Below are 20,195 nucleotides of genomic sequence, written 5' to 3' on the forward strand. Positions count from 1 at the left end.
ACTACCCCACTCTCACATCTCTGCATGCACAATTGAACAAGTCCTTGTGCCTCTCAACATATACCCCTGAAACAACCTTGCCAGTACCTAATCACCACAGTTCGCATCCTGTTTCTCACCTTGTGATTGTTGTCTGTCTGTTTCTTTCTATTCCATACAGATGATAGGGCTACCCTCAAATGAGGTGGCTGATGACATCTATAGTGGTACCATTCACAGATGCAGATTATTGTTACAATAGGGTCCACCACTAAACAAGAACCATCACTGAGAGGACCTTTGTCCTGCTCAAAAGCCATTTCTGGTGCTTGGACCAATCTGGGAGAGAACTACTGCACAGGCTGGACAAAGTATGTCACATATCCGTAGCATGTTGCATAACATGGTACTAAGTGCAGACAACCCTTTCCACAGGGAGTGGAGGTTTCAATGCCAGGACACAGAGAAGAGGGTGCTCAACTAGCCACAGAGAAAGAGCCATTCTATCCCATCTGCTGGGACACAGACAATTTCAGTGAATATATGTGAGTGTAGTTTAACAAATAATGATTACAGTGCTCTTCATTCCCTTCTCCATAATGACATCTGAATCAACTACTTTTTTTTCCTATCTTCCCCATCTCCCGACCTTCTTTATATTTCCACCCTGTGCAAATCCAGCTGCCATGACATTCTGGCATGCTAAATGGCTTGCCACTGTTCAGAGGAGCTCAGTGACTTATTATCAAGCAGCCATGTTGTGCAGCCCCATGGAAGAAGGGAACACCGTGGGTTCCTGTGGTGCACTAGGGTACACTGGATGTGGCTGTGATGGTGGAGGGACCACACAGCTGTGAGCAAAGCCAAGGGCAAAAAGGCCAAGGAGTTGGCTGGCATTGCTTTGAATGCTCTCTTATTCATAGGTGCATATGGATGAGTACCAGCAGACCTAGGTCTACCTGGTGGTACAGATGAGACAGATGGCAGGGGGTAGAATTGAGGGGTCTGATGATTGTGTTGGTCCCTACACTGATCTCTCCTCTCGTTGTGTAGATCAAGGATCTCACGTGTGAGGAACTACCTCCCACTCATCATCTGCTTGCTCAGATCCACCTGTCTTTCTTGAAGGCCCACCTAATATTCTCTGAGTGCCAACATTCCTTCCTAGAGCTGACTCTTCCTTTCCTGCAGGGTGTGGGCAGTTGTTGATTTTGCTCCAGAAGCAATACAGCACACCACTCCAGTTCTTGACTACAGTGACCTGCATGCTGACATTCTCCTCCTACAGAAACTGTGTTATCTTTTGCTGGCTCAGCTTGGTCACTGAAGGACAAAGGGATGGTGTAGCATAGACATGTCTGCCTCCTCATCTGCAGCCTCCAAGTCTCTGTGCCATATACTCAAGCCTTTTTTCCAGGTGCTCTTCAGGTGGTACATATTGGACTTCTGCTGTTGATGGGCCTCCTCTTGTCTGGCTCAGACCCTCCTAACCATCTGAACCCATGGTACTATCTGAAAATAAGAAAGCTATCTGAATGCCATTGGTCTGATACACAACATGGCTTGAGATGTGCACAGCCATGGACCAGCTCTTCTGTGTAATTATTGAGATGCATTTTCCACATAATGTAAAGGATCACATGGTTGTAGGCTGATAGCTGACCAGAAAACCCATGTTATCCCATTCCATCCCACATACAAGCACATCCACAAGTCTTTAAAGCAATGGCACGGGAAATGATGGAATGCATTGTATGCATACGATGAGCAGCCTAAGGACCATACAGACATCACTTTTCAGGACTGTGAAACTGAGCTGCATGAAATACTGATCAGAATCAGATAGTTGCCATTTTAGTTTGGGCCAAAGGGTTTTAATAAAACAGTTTGGCATGTTGGCTGCATTTGACCTTGTGGATCATGAGATATTGTTGAATCTACTAGCACATTATGGAGTAGGAGGCTCGGTATGGAATTGGTTTGGTGATTTTTTGAAGGACAGATCATATTAAGTTTAGAAGTTTGTTGATCTCATGGGTTTCTGAATGCGTTGTACTCCAGGGTTCACCTCTTTCCCCACACTATTCAATTTGTTTATGTCTCAGCTGGCAATTAGACTGATGCCAGCTGATTTCTTTCATATATTTATGCTGATAATGTGACTATCTTTTTACCTGTTGGCAAAATACTCTCATTCTATTTCTAAGCTAATTGAGGAAGGATTTGAAATTCTTTCTATTTGGACAGTTACTTTTAAATTAAAATTAAATAACGTTAAAACCAAATTTTGCAGATAGGAAATTCACAGACTATTTTAGAAACATCTTTAAAGATAAAAGGGAGTTCATTCCAATTAGAAAAACAACTTAAGATCCTTGGGATTACTTTTGATGAGCACCTTATATTTCAACCTCATATTAAACTGTTGACAACTAGGATCTTCTATACTCTGAGGAAGTTGAGAAGAATCAGATCCTGTTTTAATTTTACAGCTTATAGGTTGCTAGTTCAGTGGCATAGCCACAGGTGAGCCTGGTGGGGCCGGGGCCCATCCACTTAGGGCTCAGGCCCACCCAACAGCAGCACATATTTAGTGCTAGTTAGTGGGGATCCCAAGCTTCACCAGCTTCCCCCTGATGGTGCTAAGAACACTGCTTCCACTTCAGCAGTCTAAGCTTCCTAACTGCTGATACTGGCCTCATCGCATTGGGGGGGGGGGGGGAGGAGGAGAACACTTGGTGCCCACCCAGTTTTTGACAAGGCTCACCCAAAATCTGCTGTCTGACTACGCCCCTGGTTCAGTTTCCTATTTTATCCTGATTATTGTAGCATAATTTATGTGGGCCTAAATGAGTACCTTATAAGAAAACTACAAACACTACAAAATACGGCTGCATGTTTGATCTTTAGCTCCTCAATATATAAATTTGCCTCCCCTTTATTAATGAAGCTTCACTAGCTTCCAGTAAAGGCTCAAATTATTTTTAAACTGTGTTCTATGACCTTCCTAATCCTTTATGGGGGGTTTTTTTCACCAATGTACTTAGCAAATTTAATTCATCTATCATTTAGAAACAGTTTGCATACTGCCCGTGTTATTACAATTTCCGAGTCCAAAAGGTGTGATTATAAAACCACATTTAACAAAATGTTTTCTTATTACTCTCCACATTGGTGGAATTCATTGCCTTTGTCTATTCAGCAAATACTTCATTATCTGCCTTTTAGAAAGGATCTTAAAATCTATATTTATGAGGTGATTTTTTTTATAAGTAACATTGAGAATTTCTACCTTGACTGTCTTTTGTACTCTTTAATTTGTCACTTTGTAATAGCATCCTGGAGATGTCCAGTATCTTTTAGATTGTTCACCGCATTGAACTCTCGGCTGGGACCTTGTGAGATAGAAGTATAAGCTGTATTGTATTGTATTGTATTGTATAATCAAGTTTACACTCTAATGGAACCACCAGGCTGTCACTTAGAGGTCATGAGGTAGTGTGCCATGTGCACAGCCTCCAAGGATATCCAGTTGATGGCCTGTCAGGTGATATGTGATTTTCAGGGCAACATTACTGTCCAATTTACTGACCAGTGATAGGCACCAGCACCCAGGCACTTGACTTTTACTCTGTATGGTTAGGGGATACAACATGGAACCACCCTGTATGGGTAGGTGCTGTACACCTGTGGATCTGACCTATTGGATAACAAGTGCAACTACTAACATACTTGTCTACACAGAGGCCAGGTCAACTAACAGACCATCAAAAAATTGTATATATAATATGCCAGGGGGAAAGAATGCCTATGGAGAGAGCTCTGGATAAATCTCTATAGCAGCTCACACATGCCAAGAATGGTGTCACCTTTCAAGGCACAAGGTGTCTGAGCTCTCTCCATTTCCTTTCAAATCTTCAATGTCCCTATTTTGATGGAAGATGGAGTTGATCTTGAGGCATGTCCATACCCATAATTATCTGCTTAGCATAAGCACCATCTATTTCTGCTTAGAAGAACCGCATATTCAATGACCAGACTGGCATCTCTCACACCATGACATCCTTTTCTACATAAGTACATAAGTATTGCCATACTGGGGACAGACCAAAGGTCCATCAAGCCGCAGCAGTCCTGTTTCCAGCAGTGGCCAATCCAGGTCACAACACCTGGCAAGATCCAAAAAAAGTACAAAACATTTTATGCTGCTTATCCCAGAAATACACTGAAACCGACCTTTCTGGCCAGGTATGCTGCTTGTATGCTGTGGTTCTCTACTTAGCTGCATAGATGTCAGGCCTTCAGAATGGCTGTGTACATATCTATATAGCCTCTTTCTAGATGTGGGGAAGATGGGGTTTGTACGGCACTGTTTTCCACATGTATTTTTCTGAAATTATCAGCAACTGTGCATGTGGAAGCCTATCACAGGTGCACATCGACCATTTTGGAAAAGGGTTGCACACATGTATATTATTTGCATGGCATATTAGAGTTCCCTTCCATGTGTATCTCTGTAGCACTTAACTATCAGTTGCTGAATCCTGTGCAGCACTATGAGATTCCTAGTAGCCTCCATCGCACACATGGGATCTATCACATTTGTTAGGGCTCCTTACCCATTACTATATCTTTCATACATGGTTAGGTGTGGGGATGATGGCAACCAATGATGGCAGTAAGTGAGAGACCAACCTTCAGTCAAGCTAACAGTCACAGGGATATGTATCACATATCAAATATAACATGTGCTGACAAGCATTTCTATTTCTCATCTTTAGGTAGAACAGAATCCCATTTACATGGTCTTTTATGCAAGCTTTCATGAATTCCAGAGTTTAATTACACGTTGAGTGAAGAAAACCTTTCTCCAATTCGTTTTAAATTTACTACTTTGTAGCTTCATTGCATGCCCCCTAGTCTTAGTATTTTTGGAAAAGTAAACAAGCAATTCACGTCTACCCGTTTCTCTCCACTCATTATTTTATAGACCTCTATCATATCTCCCCTCAGCCATCTTTTCTCCAAGCTGAAGAGCCCTAGCCACTTCAGCCTTTCCTCATAGGGAAATCTTCTCATCCCCTTTATCATTTTCGTCGCCTTTCTCTGTACTCTAATTCCACTATATCTTTTTTGAGGTGCGGTGACCAGAATTGAACACAGTATTGAGGTGTAGTCGCACCATGGCGAGATACAAAGGCATTATAACGTCCTCATTTTGTTTTCCTTTTCTAATAATACCTAACGTTCTATTTGCTTTCTTAGCCACCGCCGCAAACTGAGCAGAGGGTTTCAACATATCATCAATGACGACACCTAGATCCCTTTCCTGGGTGGTGACTCCTAACATGGACTTGCATTACGTAGCTGTAATTCGAGTTCCTCTTTCCTACATGTATCACTTTGCACTTGCTCACATTAAAGTCATCTGCCATTTAGATGCCAATCCCCAGTCTCGTAAGGTCCTCTTGTAATTTTTCACAATCCTCTCGCAATTATACAATTTTGAATAACTTTGTGTTGTTAGCAAATTTAATTACCTCACTAGTTACTCCCATCTCTAGACTCATTTATAAAATATATTAAAAACAGCGGTCCCAGCACAGACCACGGGGACACCCCACTAACTACCCTTCTCCATTGAGAATACTGACCATTTAAACCCACTCTCCTGTTTTCTATCTTTTAACCAGTTTTTATCCACTATAGGACACTATCTCCTATCCCATGACTTTCCAATTTCCTCTGGAGTCTTTTCATGAGGTACTTTGTCAACACCTTTTGAAAATCAGATACACAATATCGACCAGCTCACCTTATGTACTGTTTGTTCACTCTTCAAAAAAATGTAATAGATTGGTTGAGGCAAGATTTCCTTTCACTAAATCCATGTTGGCTTTGGTCTCATTAATCCATGCTTTTGAATATGCTCAGTAATTTTGTTCTTTATTATATTCTCTGCCATTTTGCCCGGCACGGACGTCAGGCTCACCAGTCTATAATTTCCCGGATCTCTTTGGACCTTTTAAAAAATTGGTTTTACATTGACCCCCCCCTCCGATCTTCTGGTACCATGCTTGATTTTAAAGATAAGTGCTGTGTCCCTGACCGGGGCCAGGCCTGAAAGTTCCTGATTTCTTGGGTCATTTAAGGGCATAATGTCCTTTCTTGCCACAATACAAACACAAATTCAAGTTCTGCTTTGATGTCTCTCCTGTTCCAATATAGGGGAGTGATCTAGTTGCACTGGTTCTCCTGAAACTGGCTGTGCAGTCTCCTTGGGCGATCATGAGGGCTGCTGAAAGCTGGGTGCCAATCGAACCATCGGCAGGTGGAATGAAATTCCCAAGCTCGCTCCTGGAATCGATATCAATCCAATTACAAAGGCAAATAAGTTCATCCAAGGAAGAGGGAAGATCTTACCCTGCCAGTTCATCCTTAATAGAAAGTGATAATCCTTGCCAAAAAAAACACTACCAGACTTCATTTTTCCATTCTAATTCAGTGCCAAGGTTCAGAACTGGATGGCCTAATTTCCCACTGTCTGAGTCTCCTGTCTTAGTCGTAGGATCTCTGCAGCGGCGGAAGAGGCCTTCCCTGGTTTTTCAAAGACCCTGCAGAATTGTTCCAGAAAGGCATGGAGACTGTGAGCACTGGATCATTCCGTTCTCAAAGTGGGGAAGCCCATGCAAGAATCTGGCCTGTCGGAAGTGAAATTATGTAAGCTACAAGGGCTCGGTCAGTCATGAAATCTCTAGCTTGAAGTCGAAAATGATAAGATATTGATTGATGAATCCTCTGCAAGTCTTAGGGTTGCCCTCAAATCTAGGAGGGGGAGCCAGATGGATACCTGATGAAACTGCGGCAACTACAGGACTGGCTTACTCTGGACACAGCCAGACAATTGCTGGAGCTGCAGGGCCAGCTGTTGAAGTAGCCGCAAGGCAGATGACTTGTTCGAGCTCATGGCCTTGGAGACTGTCACGCTTCAGGGTGAGTGAGCCCTAGGACCAAGGTTGGAATAGCACTGCCTACCTGCCCAAAGGACAGGCAGTCCCCAGCCACAGTAGACAAGTTGCCAGCCAAGACAAACAACGAGTTGCAATTGCTACTCCTGCCGTTCTATGACTGGTCGCATCATATGCATCAGTGGATGCATGGATCAATTCTTGGAGCAATCTTCGCAATCATCTAAGAGTGGTGAAAAAGAAGCCTTATCTGAAGGCTGAAGAGAATCCACAGAACTACGCATTTGATCTAATACTTGAAAAAGGTATCTGCATAGTGGAAAAGATGTACAGAAATCCTTGTGTTAGCATTGCATTCTGGTAAATGCATTTCCCCATGACATCCTTAGTTTATGGTCTTTGGAGGGAGGACGCTGAGAAAATCTCTGCTGCTTTTGTGCTTTCGCATGGCAGAATGGTCCTCAATGGAGTTATGTGAAAGTTGAGCCTTCCCATGCCCATATATTTCCTGCACTTTATATTTTGTCTCTAAACTCTTCTAGGCTGAGCAAGACATGTAAAGTGTTGCCCAAATCATTTTATAATCTTCAAGATGAACCTCATTAATGGGCAAAGAGATGATTTCTTTCAGGGCATTTGAGTACCTGAGAACCTTCATCTTTATCGCTCTGAGATCTGGTTGCAAAGTGCATGTCAACTCCAAAGTTTTTATAGTTTTGAGAAGAAATTTTGGAAAAGATATATCCTCAGGTGGATCCATCTTAATCAGCTCCGGAGGAGAGGGGTCTGATGGCAGACTTGGGGGTCCTCTACTGGACTGAGAAGATATCAGAGAAGGAGTACTCGGACCATGTGTTGGAGATGGAGGATAGGATTCGTAATCCAACACCAGCTCTGTCTCCATAGAGGCCAATTGGATAGAGACCAAGTTTGTTACATGATCTGGATGAAGGCTGTGACAATTTGGTTTTGGTGCCAAAACTGGCCCAAGGTCTTTTTCTGCTGGTTTCGGACAAAAGTTACCACCATGGTTTTGGTTTGGGCCGAAACTGACCATGTGTTTTCGGTGGAAGCCGAAAATGTGTGCTTTGTCCTGTTTGTCTCCCTCCTTTTCCCTCCAAACAAGAATTGCCTTCCCCCCCTGCCCACCTATAGATGCTTCTATCTTACAATCCCTAGTGGACTAGGGGTATAGTCAGGGGCAAGTGTGATCCCCAGTCGCTTATGCCCATGCTGACTCTGCTCTCAAAATGGCTGCCATGACCTTAAGTGGCAATCTCATGAGACTGCTGCAAGAGGTCATGGCAGTCAACTTGAGAGTACATAAGTACATAAGTAGTGCCATACTGGGAAAGACCAAAGGTCCATCTAGCCAGCATCCTGTCACCAACAGTGGCCAATCCAGGTCAAGGGCACCTGCACGCTCCCTAAACGTAAAAACATTCCAGACAAGTTATACCTAAAAATGCGGAATTTTTCCAAGTCCATTAATAGCGGTCTATGGACTTGTCCTTTAGGAATCTATCTAACCCCTTTTTAAACTCCGTCAAGCTAACCGCCCGTACCACGTTCTCCGGCAACGAATTCCAGAGTCTAATTACACGTTGGGTGAAGAAAAATTTTCTCCGATTCGTTTTAAATTTACCACACTGTAGCTTCAACTCATGCCCTCTAGTCCTAGTATTTTTGGATAGCGTGAACAGTCGCTTCACATCCACCCGATCCATTCCACTCATTATTTTATACACTTCTATCATATCTCCCCTCAGCCGTCTCTTCTCCAAGCTGAAAAGCCCTAGCCTTCTCAGCCTCTCTTCATAGGAAAGTCGTCCCATCCCCACTATCATTTTCGTCGCCCTTCGCTGTACCTTTCCAATTCTACTATATCTTTTTGAGATACGGAGACCAGTACTGAACACAATACTCCAGGTGCGGTCGCACCATGGAGCGATACAACGGCATTATAACATCCGCACACCTGGACTCCATACCCTTCCTAATAACACCAACATTCTATTCGCTTTCCTAGCCGCAGCAGCACACTGAGCAGAGTAGAACTGACATGAATGAGCAAGAGCAACTGGGGATCACTCCTGCCCTGACTACACCACTAGAACACAAGGGAAAGGTAGTCTGAGGGGGAGGGGGGAAAGAACAACTCTTTGCATTCGTTTTTGTGTGTATGTGTAATGTGATGTGTGTGTGTGTGTGTGGAGTGTGTGTTTGTGTGCAGTTATGATTTACATAGTGGTTTATATTGGTAAATAAAGTGCTCCAAATAAATACTTTTGATACAAAAGTTTAGCAGGAATTTAAGTCTAAATTTGGGATGATAAGCTCTTTAGAAATTAGCCTCTCTGTGGAGATACAACATCAGCAGTCACTACAAATGTGGTGCAAAGTCAGCCATTGTAAAAGCACTTTTAGTTGTTCATTAGCTGAGGTCCTTGTGTGCAGAGGATATTTTGCTTGGAGGTAAAATATGGTCTTTCATTATTTAAATTATTATATATATTCTGACTTCAATACAATTTGGGTGATTTTAAAGAATTTCCAGACTCTGTTAGGTATGATGAAGATGCAGTATTTTAATGAAAATTGTGATGTTCAGAGAGAAAGGAACCTGCAGTGATGGTTTTCAAGCAGAAGTAATGGTCAGCTTATAGTGTTAGTAGGGAAATGATATTACGCTGAAATGAAGTTTATATATTAGAAAATAATCTGAGAAATGTGTTGCTCTTGATTATAACTTTTCAGAGCATATTGTCTTCACATTCAGTGACATCAATGTGCTATTTTATTCTGGATTGTGCATCAGACTGGTATTATGTCTGCAGTGTAGACCAGTGTCTGGGACTCCTTTACCCTATTTAGTAAGAATCTATATCATGCATGTCCTTAATCAGTTTTATACGATGTGATGAGGCAGGCTTAGTGATCCTCTCTAGGGAGAGAGTTCCTAAGAAGCCCATCTCTAGGGAAAGGGTTCTGGGCCATAGATACAAGGGAGGGAAGAAGGACCTGGGCTTCCTTAAGGGAAAAGGGAATAGGGTTATTCCTTCTGGATTAGAGCCAAAGTAACCTGCTTGGTCTGTAGGGGGAGCCCCAGGGATGAAGCCCAATGACCTTGGGGGAGAAAAAAATCCATAAGTGATTTCTTCTCTGAAGGGAAGCTAAGAGGGAGGGACTACGACCTACCCAGCTGAAATAGCAAACAGAACTAAGCAAGCAAGAGGACTGAGCAAGGAGGATGGGGAGTAGTGCTGTTCAATTCACATTCAAATTGATTCATCGATTCATTTTGGGCAAATCTATTTGAATCAATTCGATTCAGAAAAAAAGTCTGCAGTCCTGATTCAGGATTTTTCCACCTCCCTCCTGCTGTCACCAAGCTGCTGCTGCCTCCCTCGCCCTCCTTCCCGCTTGCTTGCTGTCACCCAAGGCGCTACAGTGGCTTCCGTCCCTCCCGCTGTCACCCAAGCCGCTGCTGCTGCTTCCCTCAGCAGCAGTGGCATCAAGAAGATAAACTAACTTACCCAGGGCCGGTCTCTCTATTGGTGTAGGCTGCTGGTTCTGCCCTGGAACAGGTGGAAGTAACAACAAGGGGACAGGATCCACAAGGAGTGGCCTAGTGGTTAGGGTGGTGAACTTTGGTCCTGGGGAACTGAGGAACTGAGTTCAATTCCCACTTCAGGCACAGGCAGCTCCTTGTGACTCTGGGCAAGTCACTTAACCCTCCATTGCCCCATGTAAGCCGCATTGAGACTGCCATGAGTGGGAAAGTGCAGGGTACAAATGTAACAAAAAAAAAAAAAAAACCACACCAAGCTGCCAATGGAGATTCCTTGTAGTCTTTGTTTCCCCTCCTCCATGCAGCCGTCATCCCTGTCACTCAAAAAGAGCAAACCAACCTATGAGCTGCTTCATCCACGTTGTTGTTCATTATTGCTGGTAACATTTTTATTTAATCTCACTTGTATTTTCCAACATGCCAGCTTGTGTAGCAAATGGATGTACACAGAGGAAGTATAATAATGGAATAACTTTTCATAGATAGCGTAATAATTTGTTATAAATTGTAATCAGTGTATCATTTGGAGGGGCTGGTTATAGGGACACCCTAGCACATGTTATATTCATGCAGAGATTTTTTTCCATAATATATATTTATTTCTTCTTCAAGTCTGGTTGTAAAAGGCATTTTTTTTTGGGGGGGGGGGGGTGTTAATCTTTGTCTCTCGGCTGTGTGTTTATATGTTGATGAAGTTAATCAAGTTGACATCAAGCTTCTTGATATGATTTGATAACAGAACTTTCTCAGTTATTACCCTAATGCGAACACAATTATAATGTTAATTAATAAGGTTGGGATGTTACTGAATTCTGTTATTCTGTCTCACTGTGTTTCCAGTTTTAGCACAGTATAAGTCATCAAACCAATAAACTGCATTAAAAGAAAAAGATGGAATGTGGGAACCTGCTCCTATTGTTTTGTGGAATGCAGTAGTATATTATAAAAATACACTAGCCTTTTTTTATTAATACTATTTCACAGAGAGCTATTGAATAATGAGGGAAGGGTTTCCTTCATGCAGATGTTCTGTTCCTTATCCAGTCCTTATATGCTTTTTTTTTTATTGTTGTTGCTCTATGTTAAAATTTATTAAGAAAAAAACTTTCATGCAGCTCTTCTTGTTAATTGCTTTTGGGGTGAAAGAAGCAGCTTCATGGCAGGAATATTTTAAAATTTCCTCTCAGCTCTAAAATTGGTGACTTTCTGACCCTTTGTCCCACAGGCTTAAGGAACTGAGCTGGATTGCATGGTTCTTGGTCTACTCTGGCGATATATTAGCTTTAGGATCACTATATATAAAAATATGTATTTGAATTTAATATCATGTCCTACTTATTCATGCAGGACCCTTTTTTGTGGTGGTGGGGTACGTTTTCAACTTAATTTTAAAACTGAACAATAATTGTGGAGATAGTGTAGACATTTTAGAGAAATAGAGGCTGGTGCCGGTTAACCTGTCATCACAAATGCTTTCTTGAATGTTTAAAAATGTTCAATTGCTGCTGCTTGTTTGTGTTACTCTCAAGCTTATTTTCAAAAGAGAAGGGCACCTATCTTTCGACACAAATCGGGAGATGGGCGTCCTTCTCACAGGGTCGCCCAAATTGACATAATCGAAAGCCGATTTTGGGCGTCCTCAACTGCTTTCCGTCGTGGGGACGACCAAAGTTCACGGTGGCATGTCAGAAGCCTAGCGAAGGGCAGGACTGGGGCATGCTTAACACATGGGCATCCTAGGCCAATAATGGAAAAAAGAAGGGCGTCCCTGACGAGCACTTGGCCAACTTACTTGGTCCGTTTTTTCTTGCGACCAAGCATCAAAAAGGTGCCCAACTGACCAGATGACCACCGGAGGGAATCGGGGATGACCTCCTCTTACTCCACCAGTGGTCACTAACCTCCTCCCACCCTAAAAAAAACTTTTAAAATATTTTTTCCAGCCTCTAATGTCATACCCAGCTCCCTGACAGCAGTATGCAGGTCCCTGGAGCAGTTTTAGTGGGTGCAGTGCACTTCAGGCAGGCGGACCCAGGCCCATCCCCCCCCCCCCCCCCCCACACTTGTTACACTTGTGGTGGTAAATGTGAGCCCTTCAAAACCCACCAGAAACCCACTGTACCTATACGTAGGTGCCCCCCTTCACCCCTTAGGGCTATGGTAGTGGTGTACCGTTGTGGGGAGTGGGGTTTGGGGGGCTCAGCATCCAAGGTAAGGGAGCTATGCATCTGGGAGCAATTTCTGAAGTCCACTGCAGTGCCCCCTAGGGTGCCCGGTTGGTGTCCTGGCATGTGAGGGGGACCAGTGCGCTACGAATGCTGGCTCCTCCCATGACCAAAGGGCTTGGATTTGGTCGTTTCTGAGATAGGCGTCCTCAGTTTCCATTATCGCTGAAAACTGGGACGACAATCTCTAAGGTCGACCTAAATGTTAAAATTTGGGCGTCACCGACCGTATTATCGAAACGAAAGATGGACGCCCATCTTGTTTCGATATTACGGGTTTCCCTGCCCCTTCACGAGGACGTCCTCTGGAAAACTTGGGCACCCAGTTCGATTATGCCCCTTCACGTCTGTTATAATATTAGCATAAGTCTGAGGCTATGGGCCCCTATATTTCAGTTAAGCTGAATCGAATCAACTCGAATCAAAAAAACGATTCATATGAGCAAATCGAATTGAATTGAATCAGAAAAATTTTGAGTGAATTGGACAGCGCTAGTGGAGAGCTCCTCCTGACTTGGGGAGGGGTTACCATATGTCCGGTTTTACCTGGACATGTCCTCTAATTGAGGATACCGCGGGGCAGCCAGGTGGGTTTTGCCAGCCTACCCATTTGTCCGGGTTTGTGAGTGGGTGGTCGGGCTGCAGGGTGTCCTCCCCTCCCCTGCTGTACCTTATTGTCATGCCCTGGTGGTCTAATGGCCTCTTTGGGGCAGAAAGGAGCCCCCCTCTTCAGTGGCATACCAAGGGGGGGGCGGTGGGGGCGGTCCGCCCCGGGTGCCAGTAGGTGGGGGGTGCTCCGCTCCCGCCGCCTCCCGTGGCCGTTCCCGCGGCGCCGCACATTAAAAAAAAACCGGTGAAGCAGCGTCGCAGGCAGCGCCTCGTGCCCTGCTTGTAAAAAAAAAAAAATCAAATCTCCTCCTTCCTTCTCCTCCTCGTCTTGACGTCGACTCGGGCCTTCCAATCAATTTGATTGGAAGGCCCGAGTCGACGTCAAGACGTCAAAACGAGGAGAAGGAAGGAGATTTGATTTTTTTTTTACAAGCAGGGCACGAGGCGCTGCCTGCGACGCTGCTTCGCCGGTGGGGAAGGAGAGGGGCGAAGGGACTCGGGTGGGGGTGTTCAGAGGGGAGAAGGGGACTGGGGTGGGGGTCTCAGACAGGGGAGGGGAGAAGGGGACTGGGGTGGGGATCTCAGAGGGGAGAAGGGGAGGGGAGAAGGGGACTGGGGTGGGGGTGTTCAGAGGGGAAAAGGGGAGGGGAGAAGGGGACTGGGGTGGGGGTCTCAGACGGGGGAGGGGAGAAGGGGACTGGGGTGGGGATCTCAGACAGGGGAGGGGGGAGAGGAGAAGGGGACTGGGGTGGGGATCTCAGACAGGGGAGAAGGGGACTGGGGTGGGGGTGTTCAGAGGGGAAAAAGGGGAGTGGAAAAGGGGACGGGGGTGGGGATCTCAGACAGGGGAGGGGAGAAGGGGACTGGGGTGGGGGTGTTCAGAGGGGAGAAGGGGACTGGGGTGGGGATCTCAGACAGGGGAGGGGGAGAGGAGAAGGGGACTGGGGTGGGGATCTCAGACGGGGGAGGGGGAGAGGAGAAGGGTACTGGGGTGGGGATCTCAGACAGGGGAGGGGAGAGGGGGACTGGGGTGGGGATCTCAGACAGGGGAGGGGGAAAGGAGAAGGGGACTGGGATGGGGATCTCAGACAGGGGAGAAGGGGACTGGGGTGGGGGTGTTCAGAGGGGAAAAGGGGAGGGGAGAAGGGGACTGGGGTGGGGATCTCAGACAGGGGAGGGGAGAAGGGGACTGGGGTGGGGATCTCAGAGGGGAGAAGGGGACTGGGGTGGGGTGTTCAGAGGAGAGAAGGGGACTGGAGTGGGGGTCTCAGACAGGGGAGGGGAGAAGGGGACTGTGGTGGGGGTCTCAGACAGGAGAAGGGGAGGGGAACTGGGGGCTGAAAAAAGGGGCAGAGAGAGAGAGAGGGGACAGATCCTAGATGGAAGGGGGAGCGAGAGGGAGGGCAGACCCTGGATGGATGGGAGAGGGAGGGCAAATGGTGGATTGAAGGGGCAGAGAGAAAGGGCAGGCAGTGGATGGAAGGGACGGCAGAGAGGGCTGACACTGGATGGCAGAGAGAGAGAGAGTGTGAAGACAGATGCTGGATGGAAGGAAGACGGTGAAAAGAAGATGAGGAAAGCAGAAACCAGAGACAACAAACTGTAAATAAAATATATATATATATTTTTTTTGCTTTAGGATAAAGTATTGTAGATATGTTAAATGTTTATAATAGAACATGTAAATAAGGTAATCTTTTTATTGGACTAATTTTAATACATTTTGACTAACTTTCGGAGAACAAAACCCCCTTCCTCAGGTCAGGATAGGATACTGTAACAGCACTATACTGTACTGACCCGAGGACGGAGGTTTTGGCCTCTGAAAGCTAAATGTATTAGTCCAATAAAATGGTATATTTTACTTTCTATATTTGTTTTATTTCTATTTGTTAATTTGTAAAGTGGTGATTGGTACTTGTTAGTTTTTTTTCAAATTTACATCTGCTGTCTTTATATTTTGCACAGTACTAGGGGACAGTTTCTGTTTCTGTGGTGTTGCATTGTATGCAGAGTCTGGCATTGGGGGTTCAGTTTAATTTTTGTCTAAATAGAAAGTTTATGATTACTTATTCTATAGTGGATTAGGGTGTATCTGTGTTTGTGAAAAAGACATGGCTTTCAGTTGGCATTGACTGTGCAGGATCTACGATCTGTACTATTCTGTCTGGTTTCGTTTTACAATAGGTGAATTGATGTTCTAGTGCTCACTGTAGTGTTTAAGATGCTTTCCTTTTCCTTGTGTGACTTGTAGAAATGACTGCTTATGGTATGGTAGAATTGCTCTATAGGTCCTGAGTGTTTTGTATTCTCGGCATGCCTAGTACTGGATTTGGGGGGGGGGGGGGGGGTGTTAAAAAATGACCGGCCCTGGGTGTCAACTACCCTAGGTACGCCACTGCCCCTCTTTCCTGCCCAGCACTGCTGCAGATCATCATTTCTCACTCCCGGCGCCACTTCAGATTGGCTGTTGTTCAAGCGGTGGCCTTGTGAGACTTCCACTGAGCTGGAATCAGCTGCTTGCTAATGGACAAATTCAAGGTATTGGAAAGGCAGCTGAGAAAAGCCCCATAAAGAGCCGGGCTGTGCAGTGAGAACTGAGCTGCCAGCCACTCAGTAATGACAGCAGGGGCATATCTGGACTCTGGCGGTAGGGGGGGCCAGAGCCAGCGGGAGGGGGCACATTTTAGCCTCCCCCTCCCCGGCGCCACCGATCCCCCCCCCCGCCATTTCCGGACCCACCCCGCCACTGCCAGACCCCCCACCTTGCCACCAATGACACTCTCCACCCCCTCCCGCCGCCGCCAACCCTCCCCCGCTGCTGTCACTTACCTTTGCTGGCGGGGGACCCCAACCCCCCGCCAGCCGAGGTCCTCTCTTCCATGCAGGCTGCAAGTTGCAATGCTTCCTGTTCTTCTGAGTCTGACGTCCTGCATGTACAACGCGCTGGATGTCAGACTGAGTTCCAAATTCTGAGTCTGACGTCCTGCATGTTGTACGTGCAGGACGTCAGACTCAGAAGAACAGGAAGCGTTGCAACTTGCATCCTGCATGGAAGAGAGGACTTCGGCTGGCGGGGGCTTGGGGTCCCCCGCCAGCAAAAATTGGCGACGGGTTGGTGGCGGGCGTGCGAGGGGGAGGTGGAGAGGGTCGATGGTAGGGAGGTCCAGGGCGAAATCTGCGGGGGCCCAGGCCTCTGTGGCCCCACGCAGATACGCCCCTGAATGACAGGCACTGACTGGTGAAGAACAATGGTTTGGAATATTGAGTGTAATTATGCAAGCCTTGTGGAAACAGCGCAAGGTTTCTAGGCTTTGAATGTTGAATTCTCTTTGTTGGAACTGTGATTGGTGTTTTCTTTGTTTGTTCGACATGTGGGAGCACTGTCTGGCTGAAAATAAAAAAGGAGAAAACCTGGACTGGATCACCTTGTGGCCTTGACTTGAACTGTGGGGGAACTACAAAGCCGGGAGAGGTGTAGAGCCACCCAGAGAGCTAGAGAAGTACGGGATCAGGGTTAATACAACGGGAAAGATCTCAGTGCTACTTTCTCTTGTTACCTGTGCACAGTTTGGGTAAGCATAAAAAGCTGGTAATCTTGATTTTTTTTTTTTTACATGTTCTCACAAAGTTCCTGCCTCAAAAGATATTTAACTACATCTGCATTGACTTGGGAACCTAAACATGCCAGACTTGGTATATCATGAACCATTGTCTTTACTTTGATTCAGGGTTCAAGTCCTCCTAAAAGCTGACAAGCCCTAAGTTTGTGTAATATTGGCCTGAGCTTCAGATCAGTACCAAGCCACATGATCAGCTGAGAAACCTAAGTGCAAGCTAGAATGAGGAACGGGCGTAGGTGGACAGACAGATTGACATAGTGCAACATCATGTAAAACCCAGACTGGCTCAATCTGTCCTCCTTTTTCTGGAGCCATATGGTAACCCTCATCATAGTGGTCACAGATGTTCTGCAGTTGCAGAACCTGATAACTCCAAAGGAAGGTGACTTTGTATTCCTAGAAGAACCAATATTATTATTGGCATTTCTAGGTAAAATTATTATTAGTCTTTGAGTACTAACCAATTTATTATCATATATCCAATAAGTGCTAACCACGATATTATCATAGCCAATAAGTGTGTTTATTGTCGTATTACCTATGAATAATTTGTTGCCACCATGAAGGTATAAGAGTGATTGTATTTCCTACTTCTAGGGAGATCTGGATTGCGAATACCTTTGTATAACAACCGTTCTCCCCAAAGCAATTACCAATTGTATCTGTATTTGGTAAGTTACTTATAAAAGATTTGAATTGCTTTCTTAACTGCACGTAGCCTCGGGTGATTTATTTCCCAGTAACAAATTACAAGTTGTCCTTGTTAAAATTGTTCCCCCCCAGTTGTCAGCCCGTGCTTGTAGTTTCTGAGACTGGAGGGCAGGGGCGTATCTGGCCTCCGGCAGTAGGGGGGCCACAGCCAGAGGGAGGGGGCACATTTTAACCCCCCACCCCCGCCGCCGCCGACCCCCCCAGCCGCCGCCATTACCGGACCCCCCACCGCCACCAACGACTCTCTCCACCCCCCCCCCCCGCCAGCCCTCCCCTGCTGCCGTTTCTTACTTTTGCGCGTGCGACGTCAGACTCCGAACTGGATTCAGCCGCTCAACTCCAGCACGTCGGCCACGGCGGACGAAGAACTTGAAAGACGTCACCTCGGGTTGGCTGGCGGGGGTTGGGGTCCCCAGCCAGCTGAAGAAATATTTTTAAAGGCCCAGGAGGAAGCGGACCTTGGCGCAAAAGTAAGAAACGGCAGCGGAGGGGAGGGGAGAAGGGGACTGGGGTGGGGGTCTCAGACGGGGGAGGGGAGAAGGGGACTGGGGTGGGGATCTCAGACAGGGGAGGGGGAGAGGAGAAGGGGACTGGGGTGGGGATCTCAGACAGGGGAGAAGGGGACTGGGGTGGGGGTGTTCAGAGGGGAAAAGGGGAGTGGAAAAGGGGACTGGGGTGGGGATCTCAGACAGGGGAGGGGAGAAGGGGACTGGGGTGGGGGTGTTCAGAGGGGAGAAGGGGACTGGGGTGGGGATCTCAGACAGGGGAGGGGGAGAGGAGAAGGGGACTGGGGTGGGGATCTCAGACAGGGGAGGGGGAGAGGAGAAGGGTACTGGGGTGGGGATCTCAGACAGGGGAGGGGAGAAGGGGACTGGGGTGGGGATCTCAGACAGGGGAGGGGGAAAGGAGAAGGGGACTGGGATGGGGATCTCAGACAGGGGAGAAGGGGACTGGGGTGGGGGTGTTCAGAGGGGAAAAGGGGAGGGGAGAAGGGGACTGGGGTGGGGATCTCAGACAGGGGAGGGGAGAAGGGGACTGGGGTGGGGATCTCAGAGGGGAGAAGGGGACTGGGGTGGGGGTGTTCAGAGGAGAGAAGGGGACTGGAGTGGGGGTCTCAGACAGGGGAGGGGAGAAGGGGACTGTGGTGGGGGTCTCAGACAGGAGAAGGGGAGGGGAACTGGGGGCTGAAAAAAGGGGCAGAGAGAGAGAGAGGGGACAGATCCTAGATGGAAGGGGGAGCGAGAGGGAGGGCAGACCCTGGATGGATGGGAGAGGGAGGGCAAATGGTGGATTGAAGGGGCAGAGAGAAAGGGCAGGCAGTGGATGGAAGGGACGGCAGAGAGGGCTGACACTGGATGGCAGAGAGAGAGAGAGAGAGTGTGAAGACAGATGCTGGATGGAAGGAAGACGGTGAAAAGAAGATGAGGAAAGCAGAAACCAGAGACAACAAACTGTAAATAAAATATATATATATATTTTTTTTTGCTTTAGGATAAAGTATTGTAGATATGTTAAATGTTTATAATAGAACATGTAAATAAGGTAATCTTTTTATTGGACTAATTTTAATACATTTTGACTAACTTTCGGAGAACAAAACCCCCTTCCTCAGGTCAGGATAGGATACTGTAACAGCACTATACTGTACTGACCCGAGGACGGAGGTTTTGGCCTCTGAAAGCTAAATGTATTAGTCCAATAAAATGGTATTATTTTACTTTCTATATTTGTTTTATTTCTATTAGTTAATTTGTAAAGTGGTGATTGGTACTTGTTAGTTTTTTTTCAAATTTACATCTGCTGTCTTTATATTTTGCACAGTACTAGGGGACAGTTTCTGTTTCTGTGGTGTTGCATTGTATGCAGAGTCTGGCATTGGGGGTTCAGTTTAATTTTTGTCTAAATAGAAAGTTTATGATTACTTATTCTATAGTGGATTAGGGTGTATCTGTGTTTGTGAAAAAGACATGGCTTTCAGTTGGCATTGACTGTGCAGGATCTACGATCTGTACTATTCTGTCTGGTTTCGTTTTACAATAGGTGAATTGATGTTCTAGTGCTCACTGTAGTGTTTAAGATGCTTTCCTTTTCCTTGTGTGACTTGTAGAAATGACTGCTTATGGTATGGTAGAATTGCTCTATAGGTCCTGAGTGTTTTGTATTCTCGGCATGCCTAGTACTGGATTTGGGGGGGGGGGGGGTGTTAAAAAATGACCGGCCCTGGGTGTCAACTACCCTAGGTACGCCACTGCCCCTCTTTCCTGCCCAGCACTGCTGCAGATCATCATTTCTCACTCCCGGCGCCACTTCAGATTGGCTGTTGTTCAAGCGGTGGCCTTGTGAGACTTCCACTGAGCTGGAATCAGCTGCTTGCTAATGGACAAATTCAAGGTATTGGAAAGGCAGCTGAGAAAAGCCCATAAAGAGCCGGGCTGTGCAGTGAGAACTGAGCTGCCAGCCACTCAGTAATGACAGCAGGGGCATATCTGGACTCTGGCGGTAGGGGGGG

The sequence above is a fragment of the Microcaecilia unicolor genome, chromosome 3 (assembly GCF_901765095.1).
Source record: "Microcaecilia unicolor chromosome 3, aMicUni1.1, whole genome shotgun sequence".
Classification (NCBI taxonomy): domain Eukaryota; kingdom Metazoa; phylum Chordata; class Amphibia; order Gymnophiona; family Siphonopidae; genus Microcaecilia; species Microcaecilia unicolor.